The sequence below is a fragment of the Pan paniscus genome, chromosome 13 (genome assembly GCF_029289425.2).
Source record: "Pan paniscus chromosome 13, NHGRI_mPanPan1-v2.0_pri, whole genome shotgun sequence".
Taxonomy (NCBI): Eukaryota; Metazoa; Chordata; class Mammalia; order Primates; family Hominidae; genus Pan; species Pan paniscus.
The window spans coordinates 77,918,212-77,937,578 of record NC_073262.2 but is presented as its reverse complement, the minus strand read 5'-3'; the positions used below and the strand labels follow the sequence as shown (position 1 = coordinate 77,937,578).

Here is a 19,367-nt window from a genome sequence, read left to right as displayed (position 1 = left end):
GATTCCCTGATTCTCCCTTCTGACACACCTGTACTGACTTCAGGAAGTCAGATATGTGCAATAGCTAATGGCTGTCCTGGTAATTATTTTCACACCAAGAAAGAAGAGAGCAGAGGATTATTAAATCTTCTTTCTCCTTCTGGGGATAAATCAAGGAGCTTTTCCAACTTCATGGCAAAAAGCAGAGGTCCTTAGAAAAATGTTATTCAATTTCTTTATAAATCTCCTATGCTGTATTAGTCTGTTTTCATACTGCTATAAAGAACTTCCCTGAGACTGGGTAATTTATAAAGGAAAGAAATTTAATTGACTCACCCTTCTGCATGGCTGGGGAAGCCTCAGGAAACTTACAATCATGGCAGAAGGGGAAGCAGGCATCTTCTTTGCAAGGTGGCAGGAGAGACAGAAAAGCCCAGGCAACACTGCCATTTATAAAACCATCAGATCTCATGAGAACTCACTCACTATCACCAGAACAGCATGGGGGAAACTGCCCCCATGATTCAATCACCCCCTACCAGGTCCCTCCCTCAACACATGGGGATATGGGGATTAAAATTCGAGATGAGATTTGGGTGGGAACACAGCCAAACCATATCATATGCACATGTTAGAAGATATATCAAAGTTTGAAGCCTCCTAAGTCCAAAGAGGGGTAGGGCTCTATAACTAGAACAATAGCAATAAATAGGAAATGAAGCAGAAGGGATGTTAGGATTCACCACACCCAGTCCTCCAGCCCCCATCCCATTACTGATAAGGAAACAAAGATCAGAAACTTATCCCAAGTCAGACAGTGCATTTCAGGCAGAGCCAGGGTTGGAACCCACAGCAGACTGCAGACTCTTGGCACAGTATTTCCCCGACTATAACAGACTGCTTCACAGTAGAAAATGGGGAGCTACTGCAGGTTTTTGAGCAAAGGAATGGCATGATCATCTTTGTGTTTCAGGAAGGTCAATCTGGCAATCCCATATGTAAAATGGAATTTAAAAGATCAGGATTAGCACAACACATCATCAGTCCAGGGCCATGGAAACAGGAACTAAGGGAATAGAATGGAAGGGGCAAGATGCAAGAGATATTTCAAACCTGCTTGTGTGCAGGCTTTATGAAGGCAAAGCCAGTTGTATCTCCAGCTCCTAATACGGTGTCCAGTGCATAAAAGGCAGGCAGTCACCACTCACTAAATGGACAAATATTTTAAAGAAGCAGAAAAAACAGGAATCAGTGACTGACTGGATAAAAGGAACGGAAAGTGTCAAAAATTACCTCGAAGTTTGTGAGTTATATGGATGACAGAATGTTGAAGAAATTGGTGGTCTGCGCACAAGGAAAACAATGAAATATAAGAGGTCATTTAGAGTGGACCTGAGGAGGGCTTTCTGGAATGACCAACATAGAAGTGATCAGTGAAGCCACAGAACAAGTGAGAATGCCACCAAATTATAAAAATAGAAATGGGGCTGGAGATATCCGTGGGGTTAACGTGTGCACCTGTAGAGTGTACCTGGGGGTGGTTTTAGACTCATGGTTCTCCACATCTGAATGACTGAAAGAACCATGAAGTTGGCATTTGACAAAAATAAGGGGCAAAATTTCAAACCCAAGCTCAAAGTCAATGTGAAAGTTTTAAGCAGAAAGACCCAAATGTATGCATACAGTAGCAGTCAGAAAATTTTCGCTTCTATGAACTTGTACAGAATTTTACAACCAGGAAACCTTAATAATAAGACAAAGCAAAACATAAACCCTCATGATTTTCATTTTATCATCTGTATAAACTTTGAGTTTTGTAACAAAGAGATATTTTAATTTCAAAATACACACCAGGTATGGGGGGCATCATAATCTTTTCAGGGACTGGACCAGGTAGCAGACAAGCCCTGACATCCCGACCCCTGGAAGAGACAACATTTGCATGCATCCTTTCTGCAGGATCCCTGGGGAGCAGTCACCTGCCCACGTCTGCTGCTGGCCACAGCAACCTCCTCAGGGGTATCCTGCTGCTTTTCCACTCCTTCCACCCACCTGGTCAATCACATACGGGCCAGAGCTTTGAAACAGAAATATAAAAGTATATTCTGTGGTTATTACTTAATGTCGTAGAATCCTAGAACCATAAAAATCAAGATTCATATTCTGTTAGAGCTAAATATGACCTTAGAGATGAGCTAGTTAAATCCCCTTGAGGGAACTGGGAACAAAATCCGACCTTCCCTCCAAAGATAGAAGAAGGGCTAGGTTTTTAACTGAGGTTGGTGTTTTAGGGTCTGCGGCTGGAAAGTGAGGCTGAGAGTGGGTTTGCCCTCCTGCTGTAGAATGTGCACCTGTGAAGAGAGCACAGGGCGGAGGGACTTGAGAACCACAGATACAAGAGCAAACAGGATTGCAGACAGGAAGTGGGATCTGAAGAAGTGACAGAAGGTGACTGGACAATCGGCAGAGGTGTGTCATCGTGGGGATGGTTCTTACAGACCGTTGGGGTTAGGAGTTCTCTCCACAGTAACCTGGCCCTGCTGTGAATTAGGGCTATCCACTTCCCCTGAAGAGAGGTTTCTCCAACATTCACGGCATTACGGTTGATTGTTATCACTGGTGGAAATAAGAGTTTTTAAATAAAGGGAGAAATACAATAAGATCACAGGTATTAGCTAAGCAAGATGGAACTATGTTTTATTATAAAGAAGAGTAACATTAATTTGCCAAAAGAAAATTAAACCCGTCAACTTGTATTGGGTATGTATAAGGACTTCTAGTTATTTTTCAATATTTTTTTTCTATTTTCTCACTGGCCTCTCTACCTACCTACATTGAAAAAAAATTCATGCATTCATTTGTTTATGATTTACTCAGTAAATATGTATTTTTTGCCTAATATGTGTTGGACACTAGGTATACAATAGCTCACAAAATTGTATTGAGCTTTCAAAGAATAATTTTAATTTCCTATAACAGATATTCAGCTAATTTCATCTTTTATTCTTTCTTTTCCTAAAAACAATTATGTTTTCATAGAACTCAGTTCTGTTAAGCTGAGACTATCTCTTTTTGGGAGAAGGAGAGTAAATAAAAAGTCTCTCCATTGCAGTAAAACTGGCATTTTGTGTACATTTATCCTCAAAGTAGGCAGGAATTTATAATCTGTTCCTTAGGAATATTCAGAAATAATTGGAAAATCACCCTCACTTATCTTTGCTTTTGACAAGAGTTTGTTAGTAATATCCTCATTTGCCCTGTTCAGTTGGCCTCGGATTTCAAAATTCAGTACCTACACTCTTAAGAGTAACTCTTCCCACTCTCTATTCATGCCAATTTCTTTCAACACTTAACGAACCTGTGGATAGTGAGGTTGCATTAAATTATTCTCAATTTTATCTTTAATATAGTCAGCAGGCAGTATTTTCTGCAAAAGGCATTTACTCCTAACTAAAAGGAGAAGAAAGCTAACTCTAGCTTCCTGTGGGCCCTGTCCCTTGTGAATTCCAAGAGGGAGAAAAAGGTTAATTGCTAACAGTTCTGTGCATGTGTCACTTACAACTTACCACTGGATTCCTTCAGTCTAACACCCTTTCAGCAGTAGCATTTAGAACACTGAGACCAGACTGAGTTTTTTATTGCTTACTTCAATAAGATACAGGGTGAGTTTAAAAAAGGCGATCTTTAAGATTTATCTGTGTACTCTACAATAAGAGTTCAATAATTCCTTTAATCCATGTTGTCATCTCCCTTGGCCTTTTGCTTTACTTTACTCTTTTAACATTACACCTTATTTTAATAGCAGTTATCAGAATCCATATACTAATTCAAACTAACAAGAACTCTAGTATGAGCCTAGTATGAGTAAGGTACTGAACCAGGTACTCACATTATACTTAGTAATTATACCATATTTCACAGGCAAGTAAACTGTTTTCATAACCATACTTTATCTACAATTTATCTTTAAAAGATCTGACAACAAATCAAAAGGGTTAACTGGATAAATTTTTCTTAAGAGGAAAGTATAGTCTTATAACCTCCCTTAACACTAGTTGAAGCAGTGGACATAAAAACTTGCAAATGTACCGCAGAAATAATTTAAATTTAGTGAACAGGATCAAAAGAAGTAAAAGCCAGGCTTTAAATAGAATTCGTGGATCCAAAGTTTCTTCTGGAAACTTTAAAACTATATTTATATTTATTGATTGATCAATCAATTGACCTGTCTGTCTGCCTATCTCATATCTATCTGTAAATGTCTGTAGATATATTCTTAAACACACTTAGTTCTTAATGTATTTAATTTTCCACTTCAAGAATCACTACATACAGACTCCATTTCTAGGATGTTTTGGGTTAGAGCAACAGCATCTCCTTGAAATTTCAGAAAATCTTCCATACCTATGATATCTCTAGATAACCACCAAAAGAGAGCTGAGCACTTCAACACTTGAAAACAGTAAAAATCATTCCATCCTAAAAGTAAATCAGCAGAATCATTTGTTCTTATTTCACAAACATATCCAAAAACGGAACCTCTATGTATCATGTGGTTCATCCTGTATCTAAAATAATTGCCATCTTTAGCATCATACACTTGGTATAATTTTGCAACTCAGGGGTTTCTTAGAAATCCACTCATCCATTATTTCTGCAACTGCCTTCCAAAAAATATTCATGTACTTAAACATGTTAATAGGTGTTTAAGGGAACACTGTCTGTGTTCAGATAAAATTTGAAAATTTTTTCTGGGAGCTTGTGGTGCACATTTTAGCAGTAATAAGGCTGAGAAGATCTGCTGTTGAAAAAAAAAACAAGGGGGGAGTTTACATTTTACTCTCTAAATATATTTATACTTTTTATTATTTTATATAAAAATATTGTTTTGTACAAAAATATTGCATGCTACTTGTATAATAAATGATGAAATAGATCTCAGAGAAAGTGAAGAAAGAGAAGAGACTTGGGGAAAGATGTGATCAGTCCCAATGAGGAATGTAAATTTAAAAATTAAGAGATATGTCTTACGAGCATTTCTACCAAGTTTTATAATGTAAGGTGCTATATATCTCTTCTTTGATGTCCTTAAGAATCACATTTCTTGTCAGGGCAAGAGAAAGAAGAAAGGAAAGAAGAAGGAAAGGAGGGATGAAGGGAGAAAGGAACTAAGTTTGTCTAACCCTGTGCTTCCAAAATTTATTTGACAGTAGAACGCTTTTTTTTCCAAGAATATTTGTAAACACTAGAGATATGCTGGCAAATGCTTAACAACCAGCTCTTGGGAAAGGGAGAGGGCCTGGTTTGTAGCACTTGTCCATTTCCATGGTGTAAATAATCCCAACCATGGCCAGTAACAAACTGCCAATATGACATCACTGGCTCCCAAGCTTCTGGCTCTAGCCCACCACTGCCAGTGTTCCTTGGAAGAGAGTTTTAGAAATGTTGAGCTTGTGTATCTTACCCTTTTTCTCAGTCCTCACTCCTGTATACATATGTGCTTCAAAGATGAAAAAAACTAAGACCCAAAGAGGTTATGTGACTGTTCAAACTACACAGCTACTCATCTTTACTGGTATCTAAACTAATTTCTAAATTAAAAGATGATCCCATACTATCTAAAGTAAAAATTCAGCTATATGAAAAAGAAGTATAGTACTGTAAAGTCAGTGATAAGGAAGGCCCTTACCTCATAAATATAAAATGCATATTGATGTCTTTTAGCTGCTCAGCTCCTCTGCCTGGAGTTAGCATAACTTGGATAATATGTATGTATTACCAATATCTTCTAAAAGTAGTAAGAAATTTGAGCCCATTTGTTCATAAATATTTTCAAATCCTTAATCAAAAAAGGTTGCAGAAGAATTTAAAATATTATTATAAAGTCATTCAAGTCTTAAGATCTCTTGGATCTTTGTCTCACCCAGAGGTAACTCTCTAAGATTAGAGAACACACCTTACTTAGAAAAAAAGGAAAGTTTACTCTTACTTATTTTACTATTTTTTTTGTTCAGACTTTTCCTTCTAGCCCATAATTTATCTTGTATTTTTTACTTGCCTTATCATATTCTCAAAAGATAAGGATTTGTTGAGATACATGCTTTTAAATCATATTTTCAAAAGATAAGGATTTGTTGAGATACATGCTTTTAAAACAGAATTGTTTTTATGTGAATCAATACATATATATCAATAAATTTATTTTTGTTTGTTCAACGTGATGCTACTTCCTTAGGTTCAAAGATGATAATATGAATGTGTTTATTGTTATCCTTTGTGGCAGAAAAGTGTCTGTGAGCACTTCTCTAAAAGGATTTGTCATATAAATCCCAGGCACTTCCCTGCTGGATTTTACTAATCTCAGACAAGTCCTTTAATCTCTTATAACCTTGATTTTCTTATTCATAAAAAAGAATAGAATAATAGTAATCTATATTTCATGGGGAAGTTGGTCTCAAATACATAGATTTTGAGAATTGATCATTAAGTTTGTGAATTTCACCCTAGCTTCTGGCCATTTTACAACATGTTGACTGTTTCACCAAGAGCTTGGTGGGAAAAAGAGTGAAGATTAAAATTTGTTTTCTTTAAATTATCTCTAGATTGAAATCATTCAGATGCTCCTGGCTTCTTGTTAAGAATGGAAGCCAAGAGTAAGCAACAGTGGATAGTCAGTATATTGTAAGTATAATAACAGACTTGTCTTGCCACTATAATTATTTAATGAGCAGCATCAACAAAAGGAGTTTTAAAAATAAGGACCTTACAAACTCAACAGGCCACAGATACAAGATGAAAAGAAAGAAAGAAGCTTAAGAAAAGTAGAAAGAATTAAGATAAATGGAGCTCCCTGCTTGGCTGGGGCACTTTCCTGGGCTGAACCACACTTTCCATCTCAGGTATACAATAACTAACATTCATTCTGTAATGATGCCTATCTGATTTTTTCAGACATTCTAATGAAATTCTGCAAACTTTCGGTTTTTTAACTTGAAATCTACCTCTACCTCCAAGTTTCTCTGTGGTTACAAAGTGATTGGTTCCTTTGACAATGCATATGCATCATTCAAGAAGACAATTTCCTCATAGGTATCCTAAGCTCTGCTGGAAAATTCTAAACAAACAGGTAACTACAGGTCAAATTAGTGCTCCTAGGATTGGAACCAGTGATCCTTATTCATTGCTCCATCCAAGTCTACTAAAGTCAGTTCATCAAGCAGCTTGTGAGTGCAACTACTTTATAAGAGAGATTTTGCTAAAAATCCTGAAAATGGTGTTATATGAAAAAGAAGAAAATTGTAACTAATATTTAAATAGGACTTTACTGTTTAGCCAGTGCTTTCCCCATGTTATCTCACTTGATCCTCACAATAATGCCCATAGGGTGTACTATCCCAATTTTATGAATTAAAAAGCTGAAGTTTTAAGAAGTTGACTTATTTAAATCAATAGAAGACTGTCAGGGAAAACTTTGAGATTCAAATATCAAATTCTGTGCACCTTCCATACTGCATTAACTCTTAGAAATGAACTTGACTTTTGCTCCTAATACTCAACTAATTACTGATGCCAGCTAGTCCCCCAATCCTGAGGAACCAGCAAAGGTCAGGGAAATAGTTGCCTCTACATATTTGCAATAGGCCTGTGACATACAAATGCAATGGTAATAAGGCCGTATACCAAAGAGCCATTCCTCTGTAACTGGACAATGCAAGGTGCAAATCCTGGCTGCAATGCTTACTTGGACAAGTCACCTAACATCTTAGAATCTTGGATTTCTCATCTGTACAATAGGAATAATGATAGCACTTGCCTTATAGCATTGTTGTGAGGATTAAATGGGGCTAAACACAACAAGCACTTAGCACATAGCAAGCATTCAATAAATATTAGCTTTAAAAATACATAGATTTATGTGGCTATATGGTCTCCTTTAGACTATATAGCCTATACTTGACTAGGAGAATCAATCAGACTTAAAACTCTGTCCATCCAGCTGAGGTAACCAATTAGATACATATGAAAATTCCATAGTCACTACCACCTCTGATACCAAAAATACTATTGGTAAATAGTATTAAACTATTTAAAAGTATACAGTATAGATTATATAAAAATAAAAATTAAAATATATATAAAATTCAGTGCAAGAGATTGAATTTAAACATGATCTCTAAGACTCCAGTCCAAAAATGTGATGACTCCATGATAACTTGGTACTGGTTATTGGTATAATGAGTTTACCAAAGGCAATTACTCAGTTTCATTATATTGCCTTTTAATCTCTTAACAAAAATCTAGTCCAAAATTAAAATTAAAGGTATTCAACTCAAGACACACACACAATGTTTACATAAGGCCCATCACTTGGGCCTTAACTGTTCACTCCTGTCTGCAGAAATCTAAAAGCCACCCAGGCCACCAACTTAATTATATCCAGGATGCGCACCAGAGGTGAAAAGCCTCCTAGAACCGTTTTTCAATCATCATCTCTCCAACTGAGCTGGACTAGTGACACTAAAACCAGCAATTAAAAGCCTCAAGTTTAGAAATACATTCAGTTTCCCAAGTCTCCAAATGGCAAAGGTTAAGTGAATTATGTGGAGATAATTCACCAAAGTCCCAAGGGAGGGTCCTGCTAACTTCACATTGCTGGTTGTTTCACTCTTATTTTTTTCTTCTCAACTGATATGCTTCTTGTCATGGTGCTGCCAATGCAAACAGCAGGAAAATAAGAAAAGTTGCAGATAGGGAAAATAAAATCCCTTCAATGTGTTTTGCAAGGGGAAGTCATGCGATTAACACATTCAGTGTTTCTGTAACACAGAAAGCTGTCTCCTCTAGCTATTTTCAAGAATAATTGTGAGTAAATTTACACTCACCTCATATTAAAAATACGTTAAATCTTTACTGTGTTGCTTTGCTACTTAAATTGGATGGCGTCGCTGGGCATCTTACTGTGTGAGACTATAATGGGACCGGCAACTCTCCTCCAGGCTGAATTAGAACCACCCATTACACCTCGAGTTGTGTGGTAACACCTCCACAGTGTTTCCAATTAACTTTGTAAGTTTTTAATCAGTGACAAATGCATCTTTGTAAATTCAATTTACCTTTTATTGCAGTGCTATAAACCGTCTTGCAGCATTCCGATATGTTGTGAACATTTTACTTGCTACTGACATAAGACAGCTGTTGGACCTACAACAAAGGCTAAGCTTTATGAGTTACCTGAATTAGGACGTAGGTGAAGTAATTAAACCCCAAAGAGAAAGAGGGGGAAAATAGATAGCCCTCCATGATCCACATACACCGATAGGTAGGCAAGGACTCCTGAAGCAACTCTGAAGCAACTCTGAAGCTGAAACATTCAAGATTAAAATCCCAGAAACTCCCTTCTGGTTTAAACTCACAATATGTTGAAAGAGGTAGATAAGTGAAAAGGTCAGGCACATTTTATTAATAAATCCATACAGCTCTTTGTTTTTCTTTTTAATCAGATTCAAATGCATCCTGTTAAAGAGCCATGGGTGATTAGATCATAAATCTGCATGACCTTGAAGATGATGAAGGAAATGCTTCTCTGTAAAGTGATCATCATGCTGCCAGTTCCATCATTTTCACATTTTTACAGGTGCAAGGAAAAGGTTTAATTTCAAATTGCTTGCAAAAATCACTCAAAATAAAATATTACTTTATAAGATCTCCAGATAATAAAGTAAATGAGCTAAATGTACTACTTGAAAATGTATTTTTATTTTTGTTTCTATCTTGGCTCCTAACATCTACAAAAAGAAAAAACTAAGAGGAAAGAGTAGTATAGGTGTTTGCCTCACTGTACTTACTCTAGGAGTCTAGCTTAGGTTTTGTTTGCATGTTATTAATGACACATTATTAACTCATTGCCGCTTATAGCATATTATTTACAATTATTAACTAATTGTAAGTAATATGGTCATAAGACATATCTTTTGTTACATATTTAATCAAAAGTCTGCATTTTATATAGGCAGCAAATTTATGGATGGCATTTACAGTTTTTTCCTAAAATACCGAAGAATTCTTTTTGTCTTGCTTTCAGATTTATCACCCAACCATAAGACATTTGACATTCAAGTTGTAGATATGAGTCTTGCTATTTTCACATTGAAAATATTGTAAATGTTATAATTTGTCAAGAGTTTTTAGACCCTAACATTAGCTAATTCATTAATTCATTCATTTATTCATCAAGCATATTAAGTGTCTAATATCTGCCAGGGATAAATAGTGAATAAAAATGTAGTCCCGCTCCTGAAGATCAAAGATTATAAACACAAGAAAAATTTCAGACCTATATTTATATATTGCTTACTTCACACCTCTATTTAGACTTTATATAGTTTTAAAAATCAGCCATAAACTAAAACTTTTTATTAAATCTGTACATTGTTACCATTTCTAAACCATAGGCTTGGCTTTCTTTGACCTTTTCTGAAGGGCATACTCTTTGAATGCTGTTTTGATTCTTCTGTATGTATCGCACAGCCTTATGATAGCTTATGAATTCTTTATAATACATACACAAACTAGTCAAAATACAGCTTTTATTTGCATAACCCTATTTTTCTCCATTCTTTATTACATGTATTAAAGAAATAAGAAAACGCTTGACAGGTTACTATATAGCTACTTTAGGATGTAGGAATTAGAAATGAAAAGCACCCTTTTAAATTCCTATAAATTGGTCATCAGTTTCCCACCATTTCCTCTCGGTGCTCAGAAAAATATGACCGGCTGAAGGAGTGGAGTTTCAGCAGACGATACTGAGTTTATGTTCTTTATCCCACATTGTGCTGTTCAACCAGTGGAAGGAATACTCTGATGGCAGTCTTGTGACTTCCAGGACAAAAGGAATCAGTGCCCTGCCACAGCACAGAAATTAGAGAGGCCTTTGAGGGGCTACTAAGCCTTCCCCATCTCTGTTCTCTGCGTAACACTCACAAAAACAACCCGAGTACCTTGCCAAATGGGTGGAGAGAGAGGTGGCCTCCCAGCACTCAGGCTTTCATAATTATTTCCCAAGATCTCATCTGACATCTCACCTCAATGTGACAGCAGAACATGCCTTAAAGATGGGGCAAATCAGAAGTGAGAATCAAAAGCTTTAGAGAAGTGCCTGCGTATAAGTGGCTAAGCTGTATGAAGATACCACTTATTAAGAGCTTGAAATCTGCAGGCACTGAGTTCGTCACAAAAACCCCATGTGATGGATGAGAAAGCTGAATCTCAGGGGTTTTCCCGGAGTTACAAAACTTTGGAACTGGAATTCAAACCCATGTTGGCCAGCTCCAAAGCCTACCTTCTTTTTTTTTTTTTTTTTTTTTGAGACAGAGTTTCGCTCTGTCGCCCAGGATAGAGTGCAGTGGCGTGATCTCGACTCACTGCAAGCTCCTCCTCCCGGGTTCACGCCATTCTCCTGCCTCAGCCTCCCGAGTAGCTGGGACTACAGGCGCCCGCCACCGCATCCAGCTAATTTTTTTGTATTTTTAGCGGAGACGGGGTTTCACAAAGCCTACCCTCTTAACCACTGCACCACTTTGCCTCTCAGATGCCAACAGGTCATGCTATCTCTGAAGCCTAAATCCTTATTCTTTAAAACATGAAGCTTAAAATCTATGGCTTGCCTGTTTAGTAACAAAGTTTACACCCTCAGAAACCCATCCTTAAGTGAAAACTAAATAACTACTGCTATATTTCAATTCTATTTCTTTTACTTTATGCTGCCCAGCTATGTTTGATAGAGACTATTCCCACCATTGTAACTATACGTTGGAATTGAAGATCCTCTCTAAAATAGCAAAATCTGCCCTATCTTGATTGCAAAATATGTCTCTATTTTAGAAAAGTAGATGAATCCCTTCCCTCCCCTGATTGTGTCAATTTTAACCATCTTAGAGCCAAAGCCACTTTACCATAATTTATGTTAAGCTTTTTTAATAAATGTCTTCTAATAATGGCTCTTGCATAAGAAGGATTTTATAGTATTGTATGTGATATGTAAATTGTTTCCACTAAAACAAATCTAAAAGAAGGTCTGTACATATTCTGCATTATTTAGTGATACAGGACTCTAGCTCTTGAAGTAATTAATTAGGGATCATTGGGAATTGTCATTTTGGACCCTGATCAGGGAACATTTTAAAAATCAATGAATATTGGAGACTTCACTTACTTCACACCCAAAAGGAAAAAAAAAAGATTAAAAACAAATTCCTTGGGTATTGTCAGGCATTCTCAGCACACTCACATCTGGTACCGTCTGCAACAGCTCAATCAATAGAGAAGAGTAATGTAATAATTGCTACAACATATTTTGTAATTCCTCGTTGTGGTGGCAACAGCATTTCAATAATATTCAGAGAGACTATTTATGATGCTTAAGGTAAGAGGTTTCTACCATGTGCAGAATAACAAAATTCAGCAGATATTTAACCCTTAGTGTGAAAAACCTTTAGTGAAAGTAAAGAAGCAGTTAAGCTTAAACTGAAGTCATCAAATATTCTCTGTGCCAGACAATAGTCACAGCAGGTTGAGCCACAGGGCATTTGAATAGGCAAAATAGTTTTTGATGACTATTAATTAATACGGAACCAACTGAATAAAATATGCTATATCCACACAGTTGAAGATTATGCAATTGTTAAAATGAACAAAAATTGAAGAAGCTCTCTGTGATATAAAAAATTCCAAGGTATTTTGTTGAGTAAACAAAGCAAAACACAGAATACTGTGTCTAGGAGGCTACCTTTTCTGTAATAAGAGAGGAAAATTACAAAACTACATTTGTATTTACTTCTATATGCATAAGGAAACTTTGGAGACTATATCTAAAATGAGGGGATGAATATCCCATTCTCCATGACATGCTCATTTCACATTGTATGCCTGTATAAAAACATTTCATGTACCCTACAAATATATATACTTACTATGTATCCAAAAAAATTAAAAATTAAAATAATAATAATAAATATATATAACTATAAAGTTTTTACCTGAGTGTATGTGTGGTGGTTGAGGGCACTGGAGTGGTTGGATGACATGAATGAGCACAAGATGTTTATATATATGTGTATATATACACACACATATATGTGTATATATGTGTGTATATACACATATATACATACACATATGTGTGTGTATATATGTGTATATACACACATATATACACACACATATATATGTGTATATATGTATATATAAATATATATACATATATAAAACTTATATATAATTGTTGAAACATATTAGTGTATTACTTATTTAATGAATTAAATTAAAAGTTGTTTAAGTAATGTACCTATTATCAACAGGAGCTAGTGAAATAAATACGGTAAATTAATAGAGTGGAATACTATGTAGCCATTAAACAATAACAATAAGGAAGCTCTTTATGTATGGATACAGAAAGATCTCTCAGATGTGTTATTGTGTTTAAAAGAAAATCAGAATAGCGTCCTTAATGTGCTACCATCTTAGTGGAAGGAAGAGGACCATCACTGTGTGTTTGCTTGCATACAACTATCTCCGAAGGGTGGTTGGTTGTGTAGAGGGGAGCCGCTTTGTGGTCTGGCTTGGGATCGGAAGGGAGACTTTTCACTGCCTTTTCTGCTTTATTCTTACCCACTTCAACATATTATCTTTTCACTAAAAATAAAACTCAAGCACTTTTAGATCATTTTTAAAACAGTATTTAATTATAATTACTGGGTTTTTTTTCCAGGGAAAGAAAAGAATTAATCAATAAATCAAACTCAGAATTAGAGAAAGGAGGAAAACCAAGCCCTCTTGAAGTTTAAGCTATGTAAGTCAACCCTTGAATGAGATCTAATTTATCAAACTATCTAATTCATCAAACTACTACTCCAACTGCAGCTGCTAATATTTTTTATTTTTACTCCGCTCATTTGACTGCAATGTATTGCCATTAATTCAAACTTAGCTTAATAAAATTAACAGGATTTATTTCTTCCCAGATATATAAACAACTGTCATGTTGTCTTTCACCAGCTCCACCTCCACTCCAAGAAAGGAAAACTAAATGGATTGAGATTGAGTAATTTAAATTTTACCTGGTTCATTATCAGTTTCAAATAATTTATGCATTTTAAGCAGCTGCTTTTCTTCTCCTTATGTGTCACTCACGCAAATTAGCAAGACCTCAAAGAAACTAGCCTATAACAAACCAATTTTTAAACTAAGTATTTCACAGGGTTATCTTTCCCTGTGCAGATTTTAACAGTGTAAAGCACCCACGTTTCTACATTGTAGTGGAAAGATTATGAGCTTAAACACATCTAGGGCTTAATCTTGACTCTGCCACTTAGAAGGCACATGTCCTTGGACAAATAATTTAACCTCTTTGAGCCTCAGTTTTCCTTACCTGTAAAATGGGAATGGGAATACCTATTCACAGGGCTGTCATGTGAATCATATAAAATATATTAAAGTGCTTAGTAGCATCCCCGATACCAGGGTGACCAAAAGTCCTGGTTTGTCTGAGACTCTTAAGTTTCATTTAGCAACACAAGTCCTAGGAAAACTCTCAGTTCCAGACAAACCAAAACAGCTAGTCAATGTATCTGTACACATGAAATATTCAATGGAATATCCAATGAAGTGATTTTCAAAGGGAAATTCTGAGTGCACAGACCAGGGAGGGCAGTAGTGTCCACAGTAAATTGCTTTTATTGCTATTAGGGTGAAAGATACAAACGGACACAAAAAAATCTGCAACTTTTAGGCAACGGAAGCACAAGATAAGCAGGGAAAAGTAACTTGTCTTTGGAGCCAGATGGCCTAAATTTTAGTTCCGGTTCTCTTGAACCAGAATAACCAACTCTCTCACTGGCCTCTGTGCCACTGGCCCTTGGTTTCATCACGGATAAATGAGAAGTTTAGACCTGCTCTTTCCTACTCTAAAATTCGATTTCAAGAATAAGATTCTCAAATGACGTGAGAAATTCTTCAACACCCCCAGAAGCAGATGAAAAAGGTCAACATCCCTTTGTCTTGTCAGCCCCTCCAATACTGTGGGCACTGGAACATTAGCTACTCTTTGAAAAACATTCCACTAAGTAGGAACAAGGTGAAGAAGACCCATCCATGCCCTTCACTCACGTATCACAGAGTCAGAGCATTTTTGCCAGCCAGAATCTGAAAAAGCTCTAGCAACAAGTGCTTACCAGTTGGGCCTGAAAGTTGGGTAAAAAGTTAGTAGGCAACTGAGTAACTGAGGGCAGAGGCAACTGCCTGAAGGAGGGAGAACGCTAGTCATCTAGAATCCTACTGCACTGGGTTTGGTGAAAGCAGATAAGAAGAAATATTCTGGAACGCCATTTTACGAGGGTCCGTAGCAATATCATCGGGATTTCCAAGGGGGGAAGAACATGGAGGTCTTGGAAAATGAGAAGAAGAAAAGAGATGAGAACCTGAAGTGGCAACAGAGTAGCAGGGGCAAGGAAAGTTTTCCATAGTAAAGAGGGGAGATTTGAACATGTTTGTAAATATATCAAAAATCAGCAGCAGAAAGAGAGCAGAGTTAGAAAGGTACACATACGGGAGTAAGGAACTTTCTTCTTTCTAGACTTTAGGTACAGGAAGAAAAGAAAATTTCAGAGAAGCTGAAAATGCTGGAATTTGGACTTGGTCTCAACAGAGTAAAATAACATGCAATGCCTTCTTTCAGCTAATTTCATTATCACCTCAGTTTGTTGAATTGTCTTCATGTTCTTGTACTAACGACAGTGGTGCTTAATTAATGGATGGAATACTAACAATGTTTTGGTTAAGTCAAGCTTTGTTGAAGATTTCAAACAAATTCTGCCTTGTTCCAACTCTGATTTTGAATTTTATAAAAAATATATTAGTCTACTCTCCCTTCTTGGCAATAGAACTGTAAACATTGACTTTTAAAAAAATAGCCTATATATGGATTTTTAAACAAAATGTATTTTATGAAAAAAAAGCTTAATTATAGAAGACATGGAAAATAAAGACATGTAAAGATGAAAATTTTTCACATAGCACACAACACAAACACTATTATTTTGGGGTCAGTATTTCCTTCTAGTTTTTTTTCTAGACTTTTTTACAGTTATGGTAGTATGCAAATAATAAATATCACAGCTTTTTTGTTTCACTTACCCATAGAAAACAGAAATTTTCTCAAATTACTGAGAGGTGACAGCATGCTGGCAGCCCTCACTCGCTCTCGGTGTCTCCTCAGCCTCGACGCCCACTCTGGCAGCGCTTGAGGAGACCTTCAGCCCCCCGCTGCACTATGGGAGGCCCTCTCTGGGCTGGCCGAGACCGGAGCCGGCTCCCTCTGTTTGAGGGGAGGTGTGGAGGGAGAGGCGCCGGCAGGAACCCAGGCTGCGCGCGGCGCTCGCGCGCCAGCGCGAGTTCCGGGTGGGTGCGGGCTGGGCAGGATCCGCACTCGAAGCGGCGGGCTGGCGCCGCCGGCCCCGGGCTGTGAGAGTCTTAGCACTCGGGCCAGCAGCTGCGGAGGGTGGGCTGGAACCCCCTGCACTGCCGGCCCGCCCGCGCTGCGCTCGAATTCTCGCGGGGCCTCAGCCGCCTCCCCGCGGGGCAGGGCTGGGGACCTGCAGCCCGCCATGCCCAAGCCCCGCCCCCCATGGGCTCCCGCGCCGCCGGAGCCCGAGCCTCCCCTACGGGCGCCGCCCCCTGCTCTGCAGCACCCGGTCCCATCGACCGCCCAAGGGCTGAGGAGTGCGGGTGCGCGGAGCGGGACTGGAGGGCAGCTCGCCTGCCGCCCCAGCGCGGGATCCACTAGGTGAAGCCAGCTGAGCTCCTGAGTCGGGTGGGGACTTGGAGAACTTTTGTGTCTAGCTGGAGGGTTGTATATGAGCCAATCAGCACTCTGTGTCTAGCTCCGGGTTTGTGGATGCACCACTCAGCACTCTGTATCTAGCTACTCTGGTGGGGACTTGGAGAACTTTTCTGTCTAGCCAGAGGATTGTATATGCACCAGTCAGCACTCTGTCTAGCTCAAGATTTGTAAATGCACCAATCAGTGCTCTGTGTCTAGCTCATCTAGTGGGGACTTGGAGAACTTTTGTGTCTAGCTAAAGGTTTGTAAATGCGCCAATCAGCACCCTGTCAAAACGGACCAATCAGCTCTCTGTAAAATGGACCAATCAGCAGGATGTGGGTGGGGTCAGATAAGGCAATAAAAGCAGGCTATCAGCGCTCCAGCGACGACCTGGTGGGGTCTCTTTCCACACTGTGGAAGCTTGGTTCTTTTGCTCTTTGCAATAAATCTTGCTGCTGCTCACTCTTTGGATCTGCACTGGCTTTATGAGCTGTAATACCACGAAGGTCTGCACCTTCACTCCTGAAGCCACCAAGACCACGAACCCACCAGAAGGAAGAAACTCCGGACACACTATCTTTAAGAACTGTAACACTCACCGCAAGGGTCCGCAGCTTCATTCTTTAAGTCAGTGAGACCAAGAACCAACCAATTCCATACACATTACTACAACTTTTTATAAGACTTTGCCTACATGAAGCATTTTAATATCTGCATTCCATGATAAGGCTATACCATACATTATTTAGCCACACACCTATTTGGTCGTTTGGGTTGTTTTTAATTTTTCACTATTATACATAAGGCAGCATTGTGCAACACTGTGCACGAAAGGAGTTTTCTGGTTTATTTTGGATCATTTTCTCAACTTTGATTTCCCATAAGTGTAATTATTTTTGAAGAGATTTGTTGAGTATTATTCACTTACCACATAATTCACCCATTTTTACGGTATAATTAGATGTGTTTTTTGTGTATTCACAGATACATGAAACCATCACCAAAGTCAATTTTGAAACATTTTTATTATCTCCAAAAGAAACCCAGTACTCTTTAGCTATCACTTCCCTACCCTTTTCTCCCCTTCCCGCCACCCCTACCAATAGTCTGCATTCTGTCTCCATAGATTTCCCTGTTGTGGATGTTTTATATTAATAGAATCATGTAATATGTGGTCTTATGTAACTAACTTCTTTCACTTAGTATAATGTTTCCAAGGCTCATCCACGTTGTAGCCTTCAATACTTCATTCCCTTTTATAGGCAAATAATATTCCACTGTAGGGATATATACTACATTTTGTTTATCCATTTGTCTGTTGATGGACATTTGGGTTGTTTCCACACATTACTATTATGAATAATGCTAGTAGAAACATTTTTGCAGAAGTTTCTATGTGGACATACATTTTCATTTTTCTTGGGTATATACCTAGAAATGGAATTTGTAGGACATAGGACTAGAAATGGAATTTTTACTTCTAAAAGTTTAGACACTGCAGTCTCTTAATATGTATCTCCAAATGCTCTTCGAAAGTGTTTTGAATTGAGTTTTAATTCTGATTGAAGACCTTGTTGCTGTTCGTGGTCAGTTGGTTCTCGAGAAGCAATGATGTCACAAAGTAAAACCCTAGGATATTGCTGTACAAGGGAAACAAAATATGAGTCATACATGTAATTTGAAATTTTCTAATAGCCTCATTTTTAAAAGTAACAAGAAACAGGTAAATTAATTTTAATAATATGTCTTATTGAACCCAACGTATCCAAAATGTTATCTTTACAACCTGCAATTAATATAATACTTTGTTTGTTTTGAGACAGATATTCGCTTTTGTTGCCCAGGCTAGAGTGCAGTGGCGCGATCTTGGCTCACTGCAACCTCTGCCTCCCAGTTCAAGCGATTCTCCTGCCTCAGCCTCCCAAGTAGCTGGGATTACAGGCGTGTGCTACCACGTCCAGCTAATTTTTGTATTTTTAGTAGATATGGGGTTTCACCATGTTGGCCAGGCTGGTCTTGAATTCCTGACCTCAGGTAATCCACCGGCCTTGGCCTCCCAAAGTGCTGGAATTACAGGAGTGAGCCACCATGCCCAGCCAATATAATACTTTTTAATGAACTATTTTATGTTCTATTTTATTCACATTCCATTTCTGAAATCTACTATGTATTTTACACATAAGCATATCTCAATTTGAACTAATCACATTTCAGATGCTTTATAGCCACATGTGGCTGATGGCTACTATACTGGAGAATGCAGATTTAGGAGTTTGACTATATTTTCTTTGGAAGATAGTGGAAAGTTACTTTTTAAAACATAGCCTCACAATTATTTACCCTTATGTTTTTCTATTTAATGAAAAAAAAGCATGAACAAAATTTAGCTAACTGAAGATTCCTCCTAGATAAAGAATGGTTAAGTGCTTATTGCTTTCATGCACTACTTTATATTTTTACCTGATGAACAACAATGTATAACGTGTCAAAAAAAAAGTCAATTTTAAAA

The 19,367-nt window shown here is 37.7% G+C and overlaps 1 pseudogene; it reads right to left on the bottom strand.

Annotated features, from left to right (window-relative positions):
• The window catches only part of LOC134728680 (syncytin-1-like), a 69,403-nt pseudogene extending 52,761 nt beyond the window's left edge, over positions 1-16,642 (bottom strand).
• Positions 16,643-19,367: the final 2,725 nt, after the last annotated feature.